Source organism: Bombina bombina, chromosome 6, assembly GCF_027579735.1.
Source record: "Bombina bombina isolate aBomBom1 chromosome 6, aBomBom1.pri, whole genome shotgun sequence".
Taxonomy (NCBI): domain Eukaryota; kingdom Metazoa; phylum Chordata; class Amphibia; order Anura; family Bombinatoridae; genus Bombina; species Bombina bombina.
This window is the reverse complement of record NC_069504.1, coordinates 865,520,149-865,538,795: the sequence shown is the minus strand read 5'-3', so window position 1 is coordinate 865,538,795 and position 18,647 is coordinate 865,520,149.

Genomic DNA, 18,647 nt, shown 5'->3' with positions numbered 1-18,647 from the left:
CATTTTTTTTTTTTTTTTATAACTTTATTTATTATTGGAATCCAATACATACATGGAAGAAAGGCATAAGTCAACTCAACTTTATAACAGTGTTCTGAAAAAGTCCAATAGGAAAGTACAAAAAGCAATACAGTGCAAGATCCTTCGTTTGGTTACATAATCAGCGACCCGTATAACTCCACCATGCAGAGGTATGGGTTCACATTTTCTTATATGTAAAATAACAACATAGTGCATAAAACAAAAACAAACATAAATACAAACAAACAAAAAGGTAACACAGACGCATAATACAAACACATAATAACTTACCTGGGGCCCTCCGGTTTAGTTCACCCCCCATGGACACGCGACAGGAGCAAGAAAGGGAGAAGGAGGTGTCAATGAAAGTGACACCATGAAAGAAGGCGTCAGGGTAGGCAAGTTTGTGCACCACCAGTGCAATATTACTGGTTAATTCTGGGGGGCAGGGAAAGACCAATTTCCCTTAAGGTTTTCATTTAAGATAAAGAGGCTGTTTCTAAATGGGTATATGACCTTTTCCCTGACTGCCTCTGGTAAATATAGAAGGTAGGTTCCCCATTTAAGTATGAAACGTTTTATTCGTTTTTCCGGATCACCTTTCACATCTGCCTGTTCGATTAGCATTCGCGTGTGTATGTTTCTGAGAAGCTTTTGGAGAGGGGGGGTTTTATCACTAGCCCAACCCTCCAGAATCACTTGTTTCGCCAAAACTATGACTGTGGATACTAAGCTGTCAAAAGAGGGTGGGTTATCATTAAGGGTTAGGAAAATAATACGTTGAGGTGAGAGAACTATCCGAGTCTTTGTTGCTTTCGTGAGCCAGTATGAGATCTTGAGCCAAAAGCTCTTTAGCTTGGGGCAATTCCATAGCAAATGCAGCCAGTCTGGTGAAGCCAAGCTGCACTTGGGGCAAGTATCCAAGGAAACCATCTAGAACGTAGGTGCGGGGTTATGTAGGCCTGATGTATGAATTTTAAATGTGACTCCCTCAATTTGGCAAAAATGGTGACTGTCTGTATTTTTCTCAGACTTGCGTGAATGAGCTCTTCATTAACTAATAAGTCATTAAAACCATCCCATTTAGATATAAGCCCGCACATAGCTGAGTCTTCAAAATGTTTTAGGATTAAAATGTATGTGTGTGTGATTTTATATTAACCCTGCCTTGCTAGCGCACATAGATTATCAACCTGGGTAGGCTCCTTGGGGAGACGCCCCTCTGTTTTTAATTTAGTTATATAATGTCTGCACTGAAAATATGCAAAGCAATGGGAGTTTGGGAGACCAAACACCTCCCTTAAATCCTGAAAAGGGATAATTTCCAAAGTCAAAGGATTGATAAGCTGTTTAATCGTAGTAAGCTTTTGACTGCGCCACTCCTGAAATGCTTTTGTAGTGTATCCAGGAAGAAAATTTAGGTTACCCTGAATTGGTAAGTAACTACTCACTGATTTGTCTACCCCCCACAACCTGCACAACTTGGCCCAGGCCCTAAGCGGATCCCTATATAATACGTGAGACTGTATGTGTGAGGGTAGTGAAGTGAAGTTTGCATGGGGCAGGAAAGCCAAGCTTATTGGTTTAACCAAATTATCTTCTAGGGCAGGAACAGTGAATCGATTGTCACCAACAAGCCAATCCAGTATGAGTTTAGTCAGAGTGGCCCAGTTATACCATAAAATGTTCGGGAGACGAAGACCTCCCCTTTCCAGGGGCATAGCTAGGTAGTTTTGCCCTATCCTATGTTTCTTACCTCTCCAGATAAACTGCCCCAGAGCGGATTGTAGTGACTTGGGGCCTTGTTGGGTGAGAAGGAGAGGTAACATCTGCAGAGGGTATAAGAGTTTGGGCAGCGCCACCATTTTAAACAAATGAATTCGGCCCATAAGAGATAGGGGTAAACTATACCAACCCGAGAGTAAAAGTTTTACATTGCTTATAGTATTTGTCAAATTTAACTGGTATAATTTATTGGGGTTCACATGTACATGAATACCCAGATACTTAAATGATCCGTCTGTTATTTTAAGAGTGGTGTTTGTCAGAGTGGTGTTTTGCTTATTTTGCAGCCAAGTAACCTCCGATTTATTAACATTAATTTTGTAACCTGTGAAAGTTCCAAAACTTCTAATTACCTCTAAGAGGGGGTTCAAGTTGGTAGCAGGATTGCCTATAAATAACAACAAGTCGTCTGCATACAGCAACAGATGCTGCTTGTGGTCTAAGACGTCTAATCTTGTCGGATGTGGCATGCTAGGGGTTCTATAGCCAGGTCGAATAGCAAAGGGGACAGAGGGCATCCCTGCCTGGTACCCCTCTGCAATACAAATGAGGGGGAAAGCTCACCATTAACTATCAAAGACGCCTTAGGGGCTGTATATAACCGTTGGAGAAAAGTTGTAAAGTTGCCTGAAATGCCGAATTTTTCTAGTGACATGTGCAAATGGTCCCACTCAATCCTGTCAAACGCCTTCTCCGCGTCAAGGGCGAGGAGACAGGCGTCTTGTAGATCCACAGGACTAGAGGAGTGGGAGTTATACCAATAATAGGAGGTAATTGCCAATGTTTTCCTGATGTTGATCACTGATGATCTCCCTTTTACAAACCCGGTCTGATCTGTGTGTATGATTGAGGGAAGAACCTGGGCCAACCGGTCAGCTAAAATTTTGGTCAGTAGTTTATAATTGCTGTTTAACAATGAAATTGGGCGATATGAGGAGGTATCTGTGGGATCCTTGTCAGGTTTAGGGATAAGGCAGATGTTTGCCTCCATAAATCTGGCATCTATTTGAGAGGAACCTTCCAGGTATGCGGTATATAGGGAGGCCAGGGTTGGGGCCATCTCATTCACAAGGAGTCTATAGTATTCTACAGGAAACCCATCAGGGCCTGCTGCTTTTCCAAGCTTGGCTCTGTTTACAGCCTTAACTACTTCCTGGGGAAGAATGCTGGCACTAAGTAGTGAGTTATGCTCTTCTGAGAGAGTCAGGATATGTGTAGCCTCCCAAAAGCTCTGCTTAGCCTCTAAGCTAATCTCCTGGCTGGTGTATAAAGAGGTGTAGTATTTAATAAACTCTGACATGATTTCTTTGTTGTTTGAAGTTAAATGTGATTGGGATTTTATGGCCAATATTTGCGATTTAGGCATATAAAGTTTGACCAAATTTGCCAGCAACTTACCCGACTTGTTGCCATGCCTAAAGTACCGTCCCTGTCTGTGTATATCGAAATTGATATTCTGCTGAGCTAAGTATGTGTCCCTAGCCATCTTAAGATCATAATATTGTTTTTTAGATCTAGAGGTGGGGTTAGAGAGGTACTCATTATATGCCTCAGTAAGGTCTGCTAAAAATGTCTCGTCAATTTTTTTGATACTTTTATTGTGATGTGCAGTAAAAGAGGTAATAGTACCCCTCATGACAGGCTTGGAGGCGTGCCAAAACAAGTTAGGGTCCTCCTTATGTTGGTAGTTATCTGAGGCATAATTTACCCACGCACTCTTCAGATGCTGGCGAAAATTTATGTCATTATATAGATAAGAGGGAAATCTCCAGGATCTACCCGGAGGTCTCATGGGTGTTGGCTGAAGTAAGAAATGAATTGGGGCATGGTCTGAGATCGTTATGTGTTCTATGGTCGGATGCTGGATTTGAGGAGTTATAACAGAGGAGGTGAGGAAATAATCTATTTGTGAAAGGGTGCTGTGTGTCTTAGACAGACAAGTATAATCTCTCTCCAATGGATTCAGTACTCTCCACACATCAATAAGGCTCAAAGTGACCTTTAGGTTGTTTATCAGTGAAACTTCCCTCTTGTACCTTGAGTGTGAGTAACTTAAGGAGCCAGGTGATGCCGGGTCCCTAAACCTGTCTAAAGGAAGGGCCTGGACCAAGTTGTAGTCCCCCCCCAAAATAATAGGAGCAGCATTAGTGGCTAATTTAGCTATTAGAGAGGACCAAAATGAAGGGCAAAATTCATTAGGGCCATAAACATTACATAGAGTATACTCCAGATTCCCCACTTTTAGAATTGCAAGTATATATCTACCGTCCCTATCTATCTCTACTTGTGAAAAAGATACCTGGAGGCCTTTTCTTACCAGAATAGCTACCCCTCTTTTTCTACTCTCAGTAGGGGAATACAGAATATGACCCACCCATCTAACTTTCAGTTTTTCATGTTCCTCAGAGGTCAATTTGGTCTCCTGGAGCAGAGCTATATCGGTATGGAGTTTTTTAAGCTGTTGTAGGATCATACTCCTCTTTGCGGGGGACGTAATGCCCCCAACATTCCAGGAAGTTAACCTAAGGTTTATAGCCATATGGTATTAATATTAAGGTAAAAGTGGGCAAGTGTGAGAAGTGAGCTGCGCGGTGTGTGTCTTTGCCCCTGAACATCTAATCTGAAACATATTAGATCATAGGCCCTACAAGTGGCATAAAAAACATGTGTGTGGAATGTAAGTGGAGATCCAGAGAGTTGGAACTCAAGGGGTTGACTCACCAGCAGGAAAAGAACAGGGGCAATTCTCTCTGAATTCGTGTCCATGGGGGGAGAGACCCCGAGTGCTCCAGAAGTGATCTTTTATCTGGGCACCGGAATGACACAACCTGGGGTGCAGCGGTGTTAACCGTCAATCCAATCTTCTACGATGTCCCCACTTCTCACCCATTCCTCCCGGCAGCAGTTCTGAAGGCCGGTGTACTTCTGAGGGCTCCGACTGAGCTGAAACACAGAGGAGTCGGGTAGGGCCCTGACAAGATGGCGCCGACCTGCACTTCTGTGCGCGCCGCGTGGTACAATTATCTTAGCCTTCCAGGGCAAGGGCGGTCTTTCTGCCCTTCACGATGCTACTCCGGCCAGCTGGGGTATCTTAGAGGGCAACCCAGCAAGGCAATACCGTGGGATAAGCCGTCTGGCAGCAATAAATGTCATATATGTGAAGCGGATTCACAGAGCTCTTCACTCCTGCTGCCAGCCGCTAGCTCCGCCCACCGGAAGTCCGTGAACATGTGTTTGCTGTAACTGGCATCGTTGGTCAAATGTATATGTAAACTGACATGTTGGTCAAATGTATATGTTCATTAGTATATATGTGAAAAATACTGTATCCTTATTTACAATCTTCTACATTATAAAAGCTATACTAGCAAGATCAAAATAAACAATGAACCATCTCTATCAATTGTTGAGAATGCAAGAAGACACAAAATGAATTAAAGCTACAGTCAACAACATAAAAGATTGAAAATAGGAATACAGGATCTCTTTATTTAAACATTAATTGAGGAAACAATGAACTCATGTCAACACAAATAGATTTGTTCTTTGTCAATTACAATTGAAAAATCAGATTGTTTGTCTCCATGAGCTGATTTGTATTAATGATATCCAATCCTCATTGAATATTTTACAGATCCTGATGTTGGTGCTGGAACCTCAAGCCAGGGTTCATCACAGCATTGTATATCTCATATTAATTTACCTTTGTCTTACAAACCTGGACATAACATTACATAATACATTCACATTGATCAATATTTATATGGATACTCTAATTATCTTTTCTGGTTATTTTAAAATAAGAATCACAAATCAAAGTTGGGATTACATTGTAATACGAAGCTAAAATTATGAGTATTTGAAGATATCCCTTCTATTCTTGATATCTTCATTTTAAAGTAAGCTTATGTTCCTGCCCATTTTATATTCTGCCCCTGTGTAGTTTTTGAGATTTTTTGGATACATTTAGACAACACTAACACATTTTTGAAAATGGGCAGATTCTAAAAATATTACATCTCATATGTTTTTTTTTGTTTATTCTTATCATTAAAGGGACATGAAAGCAAACATTTCACTTTTAGGATTTAGACACGTGATTTCCCACAAATTTAAAATTTGATTAGATTATATAAATTGATTCAGTCTATTGTTATCCTTATTAGAAAATCATATCTAGGTAGGGTCTGGATCAGAAATGCATTACTGGAAGTAACCGGCTGATTGTTTGATTTTGAAAATTGCCTATTTTCATTGGTACAACTCATGTGTTCAGATAACAGTAGTACATAGTTGCTCCTTTAAAATAAAAAAATAAAAAACAATGAAATAAAATAGACAAAATAAAGTCTATTTGAAATGCTTTTTAAATCACAGGCTGTATTTGCAAAAAAAAAAATTAAGACAATTACACATTTTGAGCTTCATGTCCCTTTAAGAGAGAACGATAATTAAAGAATCTTGATGATATTCTTAAATTACATATTTGATTGCAATTGCATGCTCCATCCCATTCATTACATCAACATATGGACTCGACAATTCATTAACAGCGACATTGTTAAATCAAGATATTTTAATATTAAAGGGTCACTGAACCCAAATTATTTTTGTTGTCATTCAGATAGAGCATGCAATATTAATAAACTTTCTCATTTACTCATATAATCATATTTTCAGTATTCTCTTGGTATCTTCATTTGAAAAGCAAGAATGTAAGTTTAGATGCAGGTCCATTTTTTGGGAACAACCTGGGTTGTTCTTACTAATTGGTGGATACATTCAACGACCAATATTTTATGAAGCAAAATATTGCTTAGCTGCCTTTATATTATAAAAAATAAAGCAAGAGAACGCAGACAAATTTATACTTATACTTAAAATTGAATATTCTATTTGAATCAATGAATTTAAACATATGTTCAAGACATCATTTTCTTTATAATCACCTTGATTAACTCATGCATTTATTGTTCATGTTAGTGCTATATTCTTCACATTTCTAAGTATATTATCTTTTAAATTATATACTGAGGGGATTTAGTGATGTCCAAACTGTGTTCACTAATATATCTATATCATTAATAGATGTAGTTGTTGTGGGGAGCCCAGAGGGATCCAGCGCCAATAATGACCTGCCTTTGCAGGCTTCGGGTCCATTGACTCATTCATATGTCATTGAAGGTGTATTTGTAATAAATGTTATGATCATGATTCTGATGAAGCATTACATTTGAATAAAACATATAATTTACTCCTCTGATTACATATCTATTTATTTTTAATTTTGAAAGATTAAGATCTCAAAGCTTCTTAGTCTATACATTTGTGCTTCAGAACATGGATAGCATATGTTTCTTTTTAGTATAAATTTAGACAACAATCATCAAGTGATACACACATGAGAACTATTAAATGTTTCATGTACTCAGCTTTTGAGATATTTGTAAAAATACAGACACTAAAATGTAATTATTACTCATCGAGAATAACAAATCTAATGTCATTTGTATGCTCCATCAAAATGATGTAATTCCGAACTTTGGTTCAGTATATCTTTAATGCAACATTGATGTCTGTCCTTGACCAACAGTAACATATGTTAGAATATCTAATTTTAACGTGTACACAACATGTTATGTTTTACAGTGATTGAAATAACATGTGAGTCGGAGGAGAAAGTGGCTCCCTTGGAGTCTGATGGTATGTCAAATATATATAACATGTATCGAACATGTATTATTGTTTTAAAACATTATCTGGAAGAAAAAAAAAATCAACAGCTTTGGCACTTTAAAAATTATTATTCCATTATTTTTAGAATACACTACTGCGCCCCTTTCTATATCATGCAGCATGAACATATGTTTTGTTTTTTCTTTCATTTATGTTTGATTTGTCATTAATGACATCATGATGTCACATGCATATTCCATGCAAAACCACAATAATCATCTTCTGATTGTACAGACAGTCATTGCTATTCATCTGAGTGCCTATATGCAGACCATATCCTTATGTCATCATTGTTTATAAATTCAAAACCACTTCTAAGTATACATAAAACATAACCATGTTTAAATGCCTTTATTTGATTTCATGATGTATGAGATGTTAATCTATTTTTATTATATATTTCAGATGGACCTTCCACTTCTGGGCATCAGCTTCCCGACCCTCCCCAGGCCCCTCCCCAGACAGAAGCCCCTCCCCAGACAGAAGCCCCTCCCCAGGTTGAAGCCCCTCCCCAGGTAGAAGCCCCTCCCCAGACCACTCCCCAGGTAGAACCAACTCCCGGCCCTTCCCATTCCTCCTGTCCCTAAAAAAATATGCCCCTCTGTCCCCCTTCACCGCTCTCCCCGTATTTATGCCTGTAGAGCTCCCCCACCTGCCCAGCCCCCAACTCACCAGGCCCCTGACTCCCCAGCTGTACTGGCTACCCCAGAGCAGCAGCATATCCCTCCCCCCTTCCCTTCCCAGCCCAATCCCATCCCTCCCCCTTCCCTCTCCAGCCTTATCCCATCCCTCCCTCCTGTCCCAACCTTCATTGTCCTGGGTGTCGGATTGTCCTTCCCAGGCACAGTTGTAAGTATCATTCTAAATCCACATTATAACTTATTTGATCTCATATCACTCCATATACCAATCAACACTACTTGGATAGAACAATTGAAAAATAACTTTGTATTACCTTATCTCTTCTATAACCCATTGAGAGTGTAATTTCTTCTGCTTGCTGTGTTTACTCAGCTTGGCCTCAAGGCCAAAAGGTTTAAGGATAGTTGTGGATACCACAGGCTAAATAAACTATTTCAAATGCCAATGTAAGGACAATGGAAATACTTTTAAACAATTTAATACACTCAAGCTGGTAAAGTGGATCATTGTGAACCAATTAAAGGGGAGAACATGTTTGTGATAGAATATTTAATTATAATAATGATTTGTCTTTAGTATTACAATGTATCTTTGCTCTCTTTTTATTATGTTATGTAATTATCATTAGTGATGTCGCGAACAGTTCGCCGGAGAACAGTTCCCGGCGATCTTAGCTTGTTCGCGTTCGCTGCGGCGGGCGAACATATGCGATGTTCGATCCGCCCCCTATTCGTCATCATTGAGGAAACTTTGACCCTGTATCTCACAGTCTGCAGACACATTTCAGCCAATCAGCAGCAGACATTCCCTCCCAGACCCTCCCAGCTCCTGGGCAGCAGCCATTTTAGATTCATTACGATCCTGCATTCTTAGTGAGAGGAGGTTTAGTGCTGCTGCTGGTTATTTTATAGGGAAATTGATAGCTAGGCTAGTGTATTCAGTGTCCACTACAGTCCTGAAGGACTCATCTAATCTCTGCTGTAAGGACAGCACCCCAAAAAGCCCTTTTTAGGGCTAGAACTTCAGCCCAAAAAGCCCTTTTTTTTTGTAATCTAATTGCATTTGCCTGCCTGTCAGCCTGTGTGTGAGGCTCACAGCATATACTGTGATTAATTGCTCTGTGCCACCACTGATATCTGGTGTAACATTAGTGTAAATTTAAAAAAACAAAAAACTTTTACATCAGTTTGCTAGTGTAATCTAATTTCATTTTCCATCAGGCCTGTGTGTCAGGCCCACAGCATATACTGTGATTAATTGCTCTGTGCCACCACTGATATCTGGTGTAACATTAGTGTAAATTTAAAAAAACAAAAAACTTTTACATTAGTTTGCTAGTGTAATCTAATTTCATTTTCCATCAGGCCTGTGTGTCTGGCCCACAGCATATACTGTGATTAATTGCTCTGTGCCACCACTGATATCTGGTGTAACATTAGTGTAAATTTTAAAAAAAAAAAACGTTTACATCAGTTTGCTAGTGTAATCTAATTTATTTTTCCATCAGGCCTGTGTGTCAGGCCCACAGCATTTACTGTGATTAATTGCTCTGTGCCACCACTCATATCTGGTGTAACATTAGTTTAAATTTAAAAAAAAAAAACCTTTTACATCAGTTTGCTAGTGTAATCTAATTTCATTTTCCATCAGGCCTGTGTGTCAGGCCCACAGCATATACTGTGATTAATTGCTCTGTGCCACCACTGATATCTGGTGTAACATTAGTGTAAATTTTTAAAAAAAAAACTTTTACATCAGTTTGCTAGTGTAATCTAAATTCATTTTCCATCAGGCCTGTGTGTCAGGCCCACAGCATATACTGTGATTAATTGCTCTGTGCCACCACTCATATCTGGTGTAACATTAGTCTAAATTTAAAAAAAAAACCTTTTACATCAGTTTGCTATTGTAATCTAATTTCATTTTCCATTAGGCCTGTGTGTCAGGCCCACATCATATACTGTGATTAATTGCTCTGTGCCACCACTGATATCTGGTGTAACATTAGTGTAAATTAAAAAAAAAAAATTACATCAGTTTGCTAGTGTAATCTAATTTCATTTTCCATCAGGCCTGTGTGCCAGGCCCACAGCATATACTGTGATTAATTGCTCTGTGCCACCACTCATATCTGGTGTAACATTAGTGTAAATTTAAAAAAAAAAAACACTTTTACATCAGTTTGCTAGTGTAATCTAATTTAATTTTCCATCAGGCCTGTGTGTCAGGCCCACAGCATATACTGTGCCTAATTGCTCTGTTTTCCACCACTCATATCTGGTGTAACATTAGTGTACATTTTTTTATCAAAAACTTTTACATCAGTCTGCTAGTGTAATCTAATTGCAGTTGCCAGGCCAGCCTGCCACTGCCAGCCTCAGTGCCACCACTCATATCTGGTGTAACATTAATGTACATTTAAAAAAAAATTTTTTTTACATCAGTCTGCTAGTGTTATTTAATTATAGTTGCCAGGCCAGCCTGCCACTAGTGTCAACCTGTGTGTCAGGCTCCCAGCATATACTGTGCCTACTTCCATCCTCAGTGCCACTACTCATATCTGTTGTAACATTAGTGTAACTTTTGTAAAAAAAAACTTTTACATCAGTCTGCTAGTGTTATTTAATTTCAGTTGCCAGGCCAGCCTGCCACTAGTGCCAGCCTGTGTGTCAGGCTCCCAGCATATACTGTGCCTACTTCCATCCTCAATGCCACCACTCCTATCTGTTGTAACATTAGTGTAAATTTTGTAAAAAAAAAAAAACTTTTACATCAGTCTGCTAGTATTATTTAATTTTAGTTGCCAGGCCAGCCTGCCACTAGTGCCAGCCTGTGTGTCAGGCTCCCAACATATACTGTGCCTACTTCCATCCTCAGTGCCACCACTCCTATCTGTAGTAACATTAGGGTAAATTTTTTTAATTTTTTTTTTTACTTCAGTCTGCTAGTGTTATTTAATTGCAGTTGCCTGCCTGCCTGCCAGCGTGTGTGCCAGGCCCACTTTCCAACTAGTGCCACCAATCATATTTATTATAACAGTAGTGTAAATATTTAAAAAAAAAAACTTTTTTGACTGTGAAACATCAGTCTGATAGTGTAATCTAATTGAAGTTGCCTGCCTGCCAGCGTGTGTGCCAGGCCCACTTGCCAAGTTAGTGGCAACACTCATATTTGTTGTAACAGTAGTGTAAATATTTCATAAAGAAACTTTTTTGACTGTGAAACATCAGTCAGCTAGTGCAATCTAATTGCAGTTGCCTGCCTGTCAGTGTGTTTGCCAGGCCCACTTGCCAACTAGTGCCACCACTCATATTTGTTATAACAGTAGTGTAAATATTTTAAAAAAACTTTTTTGACTGTTAAACATCAGTCTGCTAGTGTAATCTAATTGCAGTTGCCTGCCTGACAGCGTGTGTGCCAGGCCCACTTGCCCACAGTGCCACCTCTCATATCTGTTGTAACAGTAGTGTAAATTTAAAAAAAAAAAAACTTTTTGACTGTGAAACATCAGTCTGCTAGTGTAATCTAATTGCAGTTGCCTGCCTGCCAGTGTGTGTACCAGGCCCACTTGCCCACAGTGCCACCACTCATATCTGGTGTAACAAACAGTAGTGTAAATTTAAAAAAAAAAAACTTTTTTGACCGTGAAACATCAGTCTGCTAGTGTAATCTAATTGCAGTTGCCTGCCTGCCAGCGTGTGTGCCAGGCCCACTTGCCCACAGTGCCACCACTCATATCTGTTGTAACAGTAGCGTAAATTTAAAAAAAAAAACTTTTTTGACTGTTAAACATCAGTCTGCTAGTGTAATCTAATTGCAGTTGCCTGCCAGCGTGTGTGCCAGGTCCACTTGCCCACAGTGCCACCACTCATATCTGTTGTAACAGTAGTATAAATTAAAAAAAAAAAAACTTTTTTGACTGTGAAACATCAGTCTGCTAGTGTAATCTAATTGCAGTTGCCTGCCTGCCAGCATGTGTGCCAGGCTCACAGCGTATACTGTGCCCACTTGCCCAGTGCCACCACTCATATCTTGTTTAATAGTAGTGTAAGTGTAAATTTAATTTTTTTTTAACTGTTTGGACTGTGAAACACCAGTTTTTTGTAAATTTAAAAAAAAAATTATTTGACTGTTAAACATCAGTCTGCTAGTGTAATCTAATTGCAGTTGCCTGCCTGCCTGCCAGCGTGTGTGCCAGGCCCACTTGCCCACAGTGCCACCACTCATATCTGTTGTAACAGTAGTGTAAATTTAAAAAAAAAAACTTTTTTGACTGTGAAACATCAGTCTGCTAGTGTTGTGTAATCTAATTGCAGTTGCCTGCCTGCCAGTGTGTGTGCCAGGCCCACTTGCCCACAGTGCCACCACTCATATCTGTTGTAACAGTAGTGTAAATTAAAAAAAAAAAAAAAACTTTTTTGACTGTGAAACATCAGTCTGCTAGTGTAATCTAATTGCAGTTGCCTGCCTGCCAGCGTGTGTGCCAGGCCCACTTGCCCAGTGCCACCACTCATATCTGGTGTAACATTAGTGTAAATTTAAAAAAAAAAAAACTTTTTTGACTGTGAAACATCAGTCTGCTAGTGTAATCTAATTGCAGTTGCCTGCCTGCCAGCGTGTGTGCCAGGCCCACTTGCCCAGTGCCACCACTCATATCTGGTGTAACAGTAGTGTAAATTTAAAAAAAAAAAAAACTTTTTTGACTGTGAAACATCAGTCTGCTAGTGTAATCTAATTGCAGTTGCCTGCCTGCCAGCGTGTGTGCCAGGCTAATAGCGTATACTGTGACCACTTGCCCAGTGCCACCACTCATATCTGGTGTAACAGTAGTGTAAATTTAAAAAAAAAAAAAACTTTTTTGACTGTGAAACATCAGTCTGCTTGTGTAATCTAATTGCAGTTGCCTGCCTGCCAGTGTGTGTGCCAGGCCCACTTGCCCACAGTGCCACCACTCATATCTGTTGTAACAGTAGTGTAAATTTAAAAAAAAACAAAAAACTTTTTTGACTGTGAAACATCAGTCTGCTAGTGTAATCTAATTGCAGTTGCCTGCCTGCCAGCGTGTGTGCCAGGCCCACTTGCCCAGTGCCACCACTCATATCTGGTGTAACATTAGTGTAAATTTAAAAAAAAAAAAACTTTTTTGACTGTGAAACATCAGTCTGCTAGTGTAATCTAATTGCAGTTGCCTGCCTGCCAGCGTGTGTGCCAGGCCCACTTGCCCAGTGCCACCACTCATATCTGGTGTAACAGTAGTGTAAATTTAAAAAAAAAAAAAACTTTTTTGACTGTGAAACATCAGTCTGCTAGTGTAATCTAATTGCAGTTGCCTGCCTGCCAGCGTGTGTGCCAGGCTAATAGCGTATACTGTGACCACTTGCCCAGTGCCACCACTCATATCTGGTGTAACAGTAGTGTAAATTAAAAAAAAAAAACTTTTTTGACTGTGAAACATCAGTCTGCTTGTGTAATCTAATTGCAGTTGCCTGCCTGCCAGCGTGTGTGCCAGGCCCACTTGCCCAGTGCCACCACTCAAATCTGTTGTCTGCTAGTGTAATCTAATTGCAGTTGCCTGCCAGCGTGTGTGCCAGGCCCACTTGCCCAGTGCCACCACTCATATCTGGTGTAACAGTAGTGTAAATTAAAAAAAAACTTTTTTGACTGTGAAACATCAGTCTGCTTGTGTAATCTAATTGCAGTTGCCTGCCTGCCAGCTTGTGTGCCAGGCTCACAGCGTATAATGTGCCCACTTGCCCAGTGCCACCACTCATATCTGTTGTAACAGTAGTGTAAATTTAAAAAAAAAACTTTTTTGACTGTGAAACATCAGTCTGCTAGTGTAATCTAATTGCAGTTGACTGCCTGCCAGCGTGTGTGCCAGGCTCACAGCGTATACTGTGCCCACTTGCCCAGTGCCACCACTCATATCTGTTGTAACAGTAGTGTAAATTTAAAAAAAAAAAACTTTTTTGACTGTGAAACATCAGTCTGCTAGTGTAATCTAATTGCAGTTGCCTGCCTGCCAGCGTGTGTGCCAGGCTCACAGCGTATACTGTGCCCACTTGCCCAGTGCCACCACTCATATCTGTTGTAACAGTAGTGTACATTTAAAAAAAAAAAACTTTTTTGACTGTGAAACAGTCTGCTTGTGTAATCTAATTGCAGTTGCCTGCCTGCCAGCGTGTGTGCCAGGCTCACAGCGTATACTGTGCCCACTTGGCCACAGTGCCACCACTCATATCTGGTGTAACAGTAGTGTAAATTTAAAAAAAAAAAAACTTTTTTGACTTTGAAACATCAGTCTGCTAATGTAATCTAACTGCAGTTGCCTGCCCTCCAGCGTGTATGCCAGGCCCACGTGCCCAGTGCCACCACTCATATCTGTTGTAACAGTAGTGTAAATTTAAAAAAAAAAAACTTTTTTGACTGTGAAACATCAGTCTGCTTGTGTAATCTAATTGCAGTTGCCTGCCTGCGAGTGTGCCTGCCAGGCTCACAGCGTATACTGTGCCCACTTGCCCAGTGTCACCACTCATATCTGTTGTAACAGTAGTGTAAATTTAAAAAAAAAAAAACTTTTTTGACTGTGAAACATCAGTCTGCTAGTGTAATCTAATTGCAGTTGCCTGCCTGCCAGCGTGTATGCCAGGCCCACTTGCCCAGTGCCACCACTCATATCTGTTGTAACAGTAGTGTAAATTTAAAAAAAAAAAACTTTTTGACTGTGAAACATCAGTCTGCTTGTGTAATCTAATTGCAGTTGCCTGCAGCGTGTGTGCCAGGCCCACTTGCCCAGTGCCACCACTCATATCTGTTGTAACAGTAGTGTAAATTAAAAAAAAAAACTTTTTTGACTGTGAAACATCAGTCTGCTTGTGTAATCTAATTGCAGTTGCCTGCCTGCCAGCTTGTGTGCCAGGCTCACAGCGTATAATGTGCCCACTTGCCCAGTGCCACCACTCATATCTGTTGTAACAGTAGTGTAAATTTAAAAAAAAAAACTTTTTTGACTGTGAAACATCAGTCTGCTAGTGTAATCTAATTGCAGTTGACTGCCTGCCAGCGTGTGTGCCAGGCTCACAGCGTATACTGTGCCCACTTGCCCAGTGCCACCACTCATATCTGTTGTAACAGTAGTGTAAATTTAAAAAAAACAAACTTTTTTGACTGTGAAACATCAGTCTGCTAGTGTAATCTAATTGCAGTTGCCTGCCTGCCAGCGTGTGTGCCAGGCTCACAGCGTATACTGTGCCCACTTGCCCAGTGCCACCACTCATATCTGTTGTAACAGTAGTGTAAATTTAAAAAAAAAACTTTTTTGACTGTGAAACATCAGTCTGCTAGTGTAATCTAATTGCAGTTGACTGCCTGCCAGCGTGTGTGCCAGGCTCACAGCGTATACTGTGCCCACTTGCCCAGTGCCACCACTCATATCTGTTGTAACAGTAGTGTAAATTTAAAAAAAACAAACTTTTTTGACTGTGAAACATCAGTCTGCTAGTGTAATCTAATTGCAGTTGCCTGCCTGCCAGCGTGTGTGCCAGGCTCACAGCGTATACTGTGCCCACTTGCCCAGTGCCACCACTCATATCTGTTGTAACAGTAGTGTACATTTAAAAAAAAAAAACTTTTTTGACTGTGAAACAGTCTGCTTGTGTAATCTAATTGCAGTTGCCTGCCTGCCAGCGTGTGTGCCAGGCTCACAGCGTATACTGTGCCCACTTGGCCACAGTGCCACCACTCATATCTGGTGTAACAGTAGTGTAAATTTAAAAAAAAAAAAACTTTTTTGACTTTGAAACATCAGTCTGCTAATGTAATCTAACTGCAGTTGCCTGCCCTCCAGCGTGTATGCCAGGCCCACTTACCCAGTGCCACCACTCATATCTGTTGTAACAGTAGTGTAAATTTAAAAAAAAAAAACTTTTTTGACTGTGAAACATCAGTCTGCTTGTGTAATCTAATTGCAGTTGCCTGCCTGCGAGTGTGCCTGCCAGGCTCACAGCGTATACTGTGCCCACTTGCCCAGTGTCACCACTCATATCTGTTGTAACAGTAGTGTAAATTTAAAAAAAAAAAACTTTTTTGACTGTGAAACATCAGTCTGCTAGTGTAATCTAATTGCAGTTGCCTGCCTGCCAGCGTGTATGCCAGGCCCACTTGCCCAGTGCCACCACTCATATCTGTTGTAACAGTAGTGTAAATTTAAAAAAAAAAAAAATTTTGGACTGTGAAACATCAGTCTGCTAGTGTAATCTAATTGCAGTTGCCTGCCTGCCTGCCAGCGTGTGTGCCAGGCACACTTGCCCAGTGCCACCACTCATATCTGGTGTAACAGTAGTGTAAATTAAAAAACAAAAAACTTTTTTGACTGTGAAACATCAGTCTGCTTGTGTAATCTAATTGCAGTTGCCAGCGTGTGTGCCAGGCTCAAAGCATATACAGTGCCCACTTGCCCAGTGCCACCACTCATAACTGGTGTAACAGTAGTGTAAATATAAAAAAAAAAACTTTTTTGACTGTGAAACATCAGTCTGCTTGTGTAATCTAATTGCAGTTGCCTGCCTGCCAACGTGTGTGCCAGGCTCACAGCGTATACTGTGCCCACTTGCCCAGTGCCACCACTCATATCTGTTGTAACAGTAGTGTAAATTTAAAAAAAAAAAACTTTTTGGACTGTGAAACATCAGTCTGCTAGTGTAATCTAATTGCAGTTGCCTGCCAGCGTGTGTGCCAGGCTCACAGCGTATACTGTGCCCACTTGCCCAGTGCCACCACTCATATCTTGTTTAATAGTATTGTAAGTGTACATTTAAAACAAAAAAACCTTTTTGGACTGTGAAACATCTGTCTGCTTTTTTGTGTCAGGCTCACAGCGTATACTGTGCCCACTTGCCCAGTGCCACCACTCATATCTTGTTTAATAGTAGTGTAAGTGTACATTTAAAACAAAAAATATTTTTTGGACTGTGAAACATCAGTCTGCTTTTTTGTGTCAGGCTCACAGCGTATACTGTGCCCACTTGCCCAGTGGCACAAACTCATATCTTGTTTAATAGTAGTGTATGTGTGAATTTAAAAAAAATGACAGGCAGAGGCAGGCCACCCCGCAGGTGCCGTCGTGGTGCTGTGATTCCCTTTGGCCCTAGAATAATGCCCAGTGTTCAGAGGCCACGTACCATGAACTCGAAAAGTTCTGAGGACATAGTTGACTTTTTAACACAGGACACCCAATCTTCTATAGCTTCCGCTCCGAACCTTGACGCACCATCCTCCTCCAACTTATCTACGGGCACCTCTCAAGTTACCACTCGCCCGTCTGCCACCACCACCAACACTAGCACCACAGCTGCTTCACTTGATCTGTCAGAGGAGTTATTTACACATCATTTGGAAGAAATGAGTGATGCCCAACCATCATTGACAGAGGATGTAGATAACAGTGATATGTCTCAGTCAGGCAGCATTACAGACATGGACGTACGGTGTGATGATGATGATGTTGTACCCGCTGCTGCTTCCTTTGTTGATTTGTCAGATACAAGTGAAGCAGTTGATGATGACGATGCATCCGTGGATGTTCCATGGGTGCCTGCTAGAAGAGAAGAAGAACAGGGGGAAAGTTCAGATGGGGAGACAGAGAGGAGGAGGAGACGAGTTGGAAGCAGGGGGAGGTCGTCGCAAGGAGCTAGTGGCACAGTCAGACAGCATGCATCGGCACCCAGGGTCAGCCAGAAAGCACGCCAATCAACGCATGCTGTTGCCACCACCAGAATGCCGTCATCGCAGAGCTCAGCAGTGTGGCATTTTTTTTGTGTGTCTGCATCTGACAACTGTGATGGCATTTGCAACCTGTGCCAAAAGAAACTGAGTCACGGGAAGTCCAACACCCACCTACGTACAACTGCTTTGCAAAGGCACATGATCGCACATCACAAACGCCTATGGGATCAACACATGAGTACAAGCAGCACACAAACTCAAAGCCGCCATCCTCCTCCTGGTCCAGCATCTTCAGCCATGTCAACCACTGCTGTCCTCCTTGCCCCCTCTCAACCATCCGCCTCTCCGTCTCTCTTCTGGAGCATTTTCTGCTCATCTGCCCACAGTCAGGTGTCTGTCAAGGACATGTTTGAGCGTAAGAAGCCAATTTCTCAAAGTCACCCCCTTGCCCGGCGTCTGACAGCTGGCTTGTCTGAACTCTTAGCCCGCCAGCTTTTACCATACAAGCTGGTGGAGTCTGAGGCGTTCCAAAAATTTGTAGCTATTGGGACTCCGCAGTGGAAGGTACCCGGCCGAAATTTCTTTTAACAAAAGGCAATCCCCAACCTGTACTCGATTGTGCGAAAGGAAATAATGGCATGTCTGGCACACAGTGTTGGGGCAAGGGTCCATCTGACCACTGATAGCTGGTCTGCAAAGCATGGTCAGGGCAGGTATATCACCTACACTGCGCATTGGGT